Genomic DNA, 4733 nt, shown 5'->3' with positions numbered 1-4733 from the left:
GCTCAAAAAAACACCATGAGCCTCAGCATCATATGGCAACCAAGTATCCCAGTGCTTTAGCAAAACTGTGGGAAGCACTCCAAGGGGAATATGAACTGGTCTCAAGCCCAAAAAGCCTTCTTATAAGAGTTCAAGAAGGATTTTAAAAGTCAAATAAGAAAGGAAGAAGAAAAATTGGGAAAGAAAATGAGAGGTATGCAAGAGAGAGTCAAGAGTTTGGAAAAGGAAGGACAAAAATTAACTGTAGGAAAAAAAGTGCTTAAAAAATCCAATTGGCCGATTGGAGAATGAGGTACAAAATCTAATAGAAGAAAACAATTTGAGGGGCAGAGCAAAGATGGTGGAGGGAAAGCAGTAACTTGCTTGAGCTCCCCTTCCAAACCCCTCCAAATACCTATAAACATGGCTCTAAACAAATTCTAAAGCAGCAGAACCCACAAAAAGACAGAGTGAAACAAATTTCCAGCCAAAGACAGCCTGGATGGTTGATCGGAAAAAGGTATCTTGTGCCGGGCAGGGAGAGGAGCGCAATTTGCAGAGACCCTGGCTGAATTGTGGGCAGCTGTGGTGGTTTCCAGACTTCTCAGCCCATGAACACCAAAGACAACTTGGAAGGTCAGTGGGAAAAGTCTGTGACTGTGGTGAGAGAAGGAGCTAGGTCTCAGCCACTGCCAGGGCTGCGGCTGTTTCCTGAGCTTCCAGCCCACAGACTGAGGGGCTTGCTTTGCCTGTGCTTGGATCTGGGTCACAGTTCTGAGGGGCGGTCTGGGGCGAGGAGGACAGCTGGTGTGGTGGAGCTTGTTGTGGCGGTGAAGAGGAAACACCTTGCCCCTTATCATACCACCTTGAAAGAACTGAAAATTTACAGGTCCCTAGAAGAACCTCTGAAAACAGCTGTACAAACCCCTGAAGCTTGGGACAGAACATTCTCCACACTGCAAGCAGACTTTTAACAAAGAGTTTAAAACTCAAGTAATTGGCCGGGATCATGAGTAAGCAGTGCAAAAGGAGTCAGACTATATTATCTTACTTTGGTGACAAAGAAGATCAAAACATACAACCAGAAAAAGACAACGAAGCCAAAGCTCCTACATCCAAAACCTCCAAGAAAAATATGAATCAATCCCAGGCCTTGGAAGAGCTCAAAAGGGATTTTGAGAAGTAAGTAAAAGAAGTAGAGGAAAAACTGAGAGTTTTGCAAGAAAATTATGAAAAACAAGTCAACAGCTTGCTAAAGGAGACCCCCCAAAAAATACTGAAGAAAATAACACCTCAAAAAATAGCCTAACCCAAATGGCAAAAGAGGTCCAAAAAGCTAATGAAGAGAAGAATGCCCTAAAAAACAAAATTGGCCAAATGGAAAATGAAGTCCAAAAGATTACTGAAGAAAATACTTCCTTAAAAATTAGAATAGAGCAATTGGAAGCCAGTGATTTTATGAGAAATCAAGACACTGTAAAACAATTCCAAAAGAATGAAAAATTAGAAAACAATGTGAAATACCTCATTGGAAAAACAACTGACCTGGAAAACAGATCCAGGAGGGAGAATTTAAAAATTATTGGACTATCTGAAAGTTATGATCAAAAAAAGAGCCTAGACTTCATCTTTCAAGAAATTATCCAGAAAAACTGTCCTGATATTTTAGAACCAGAGGGCAAAATAGAAATTGAAAGAATCTACCGATCGCCACCTGAAAGTGATCCCCAAAGGAAAACTCCTAGGAATATTGTAGCCAAATTCCAGAGTTCCCAGGTCAAGGAGAAAATATTACAAGTAGCCAGAAAGAAACAATTCAAGTATTGTGGAAACACAATCAGGATAACACAAGATTTAGCTGCTTCTACATTAAGGGACCATAGGGCATGGAATATAATATTCCAGAGAGCAAAGGAGATGGGATTACAACCAAGAATCACCTACCTAGCAAAACTGAGTATAATCCTTCAGGGGAAAAAATGGTCATTCAGTGAAATAGAGGGCTTTCAAGCATTCTTGATGAAAAGACCAGAGTTGAATAGAAAATTTGATTTTCAAATACAAGACTCAGGTGGAACATGAAGAGATAAACAGGAAAGAGAAAAGCATAAGAGACTTATTATGGTTGAACTGTTTACATTCCTACATGGAGAGATGATATTTATAACTCATGAGACCTTTGTCAGTATTAGGGTAGTTGGAGGGGAAAAAATTATATGTACGTATATATAGATATAGATAGATAGAAACAAAAAGAAAAGAAAAGAAAAAAAAAGAAAACAATTCGTTAAAAACTAGAATTGGGCAAGTGGAAGCTAATGACTCTGTGAGAGAATGAGATTCAATAAAAAAGAAACAAAAGAATAAAAAATTGATGAAAAAGTTAAATACCTCCTTGGTGAAACAACTGACCTGGAAAATAGATCCAGAAGAGACAATTTAAAAATCATTGATGTATCTCAAACCATGATGAAAAAAAGAGCCTGGACAGCATCTTTCAGAAAATCATTGCTGGCTTTCCAATTGTGTAGCTCTTGGGAGGATCTGACCTCTGTCCACAGGCCTTGTCCCTGTCCCTGTTGTTTTGTCATCCACTCCTACTTTGATCATTGTGCAGACTAATGTCGACTGCATGCCAGGCTCCTATTACAAAGTAGTGGTGGCTTAAGCGCTCCAGAAGGCTCTGGGTTGCTACAGCTTTGCCATCACTTCTCCTTTGCCTCCATCCTAGAAAGTTGAAGATAAGTATGCAGGTGGGAACCCAGTATGTGTATGGCCAACACCCACATGGCAAAAAGGAATTGGAGAATTCTTTGAGGTGTCACCTAAATACTCAGAAAAAGAGAATCAAATTCTTGATGAAGCAGAGGCAGAAAATAGTGGCCTAGGAAAACCTAAAAGAGAATCTCATCCTTTGCAACCTGATCTCACAGAAGATGGTGGATGTCCAGATGAGGACTAGAACATTCTCATGTATCTTTGCTTACATCAGAATTCTAGGATGTACATTGGTGTAGATATGTTTGTTTACAATGGCTAAGCTTTATTTTTTTGGTACAGAAATTTAATTAAAAATACTAAAAAAAATTGTGCTTAAATTCAGTCAGTAGTAAGTAGTTTCGAATAGGAGACTGTAAGATTATTATGTGCCAATATGTAATTAGCATAACCACCAATAGTAAGCAGTATTTTATTCCTGTTCTTAATACTGTAAGCTCCTTGTTTACCATAAAACCATTACATGTTATTATAACTAACTTGTGATGTTGAAGATTGTCTTGAATCTTTGTGCCATGTGATTTTATTGGCATCTTTTTTGAAATAGTGCCATATTTTTGTTCTTCATTTGCCTGAAAAGCAGTAGACTTTGCACATTTAAAAACTATTTTCCCAGTATTAACAAAACTGAAGGGATATATTTTAAATGACTTCTCTTTCTTCAGAAAGAGAGGTCAAATGAAATTTTGAAAGCATTTAGAGAGGTATCCTCTAGTTAGGAAAAGATTTTTCTTCTATTTGTCTCACAATTTTAATGGGTAGTTCATAATGCATTTTATGTGTTAAGATTTCTTTTAAGATAAAACATTCAATTCATAGCAGCTCTTTTTGTAGTGGCAAAGAATTGGAAATTGAGGGGATGCTCATCAATTGAGGAATAGCTGAACAAGCTGTGGTATATGATTGTGACAGAATACTATTGAGCTATAAGGAATGATGAGCAGGAATCTTCAGAAAAATCCAGAAAGACTTACAGGAACTGATACAAAGTGAAGTGAACAGAACCAGGAAAAAACTGTACACAGTAACAACAATATGGTACAATGATCAACTGTTAATGACTTAGTTATTCTCAGCAATATAATGATCCAAGACAATTCCATAGGACCCATGATGAAAAATGCTATCTACCTCCAGAGAAAGAATTTATGTGTCTGGATGCACATCGAAGCATACTTTTTTCTTTCTTTTTTTCCTATTTTTTTTTGCAATATGACTAACATGGAAATGTTTTGCATAACTGTAAATGAATAATCTATATCAAAATGCTTACCTTCTGAAGGAAAGAGGGAGGGAAGAAAGATAATTTGGAACTTAAATTTTTAAGGAAATGAATGCTAAAATTATTTTATATGTAATTGGAAAAAAAACTTCTAAAAAACATTCAAATTAACCAAGAAAGCTGACTGTGTATGAAAAGAACCCTAGAGCACAATAATAATTGTTATTTTAATTATAGCTCACATGTAAATAGATAGTGCTTTACAGCTTACAAAGTGTTTTCCTGACAGCAACCCTATGTGGTAGATAGCACAAGCAGTAATAATGACAACTCCCATTTCTATAAGGAATTTGTTCTAAAGCATTTTCTCCACAACTACATGAGATAGATAGGTAGTGTAGGTAGTATGAGTGTCCCCATTTTCTAGATGAGGAAGCTAAGGCTCAGACTAGCAAAGTAGTTTGCCAAAAATTGAATGCTGGTCTTCTAATTCCAAGTCTTGTGCTCTTTTCCTCTTCTGCCATGAGGAAATATGATTTATCTTAAGTGTAATGTCTAAACCTTAAGGTGAGAGAAAGTATGTATTATCACTGCTGATATGCAGTTTTCATTACTTGAAGAGGCTCTTCTGAATATTTTAAATAAAAATCTCTTGGGATTTTTTCCCCCACTTGTACATAAGACTTTAAGCACTATCTAGAATTTTTATCAAAATTCTAGCAAAAAAACCCAAAAAACCAAAATAAACGAAAAA

At 36.7% G+C, this 4733-nt stretch overlaps 1 pseudogene; it reads left to right on the top strand.

The window, feature by feature from the left end:
- Positions 1-481: 481 nt before the first annotated feature.
- On the top strand, positions 482-2941 carry LOC114033794 (annotated as a pseudogene).
- Positions 2942-4733: the final 1792 nt, after the last annotated feature.

This window comes from Vombatus ursinus, unplaced genomic scaffold (assembly GCF_900497805.2).
Source record: "Vombatus ursinus unplaced genomic scaffold, bare-nosed wombat genome assembly UNPS02007408.1, whole genome shotgun sequence".
NCBI classification, from domain to species: domain Eukaryota; kingdom Metazoa; phylum Chordata; class Mammalia; order Diprotodontia; family Vombatidae; genus Vombatus; species Vombatus ursinus.
This window is presented reverse-complemented; position numbering and strand designations above follow the sequence as displayed.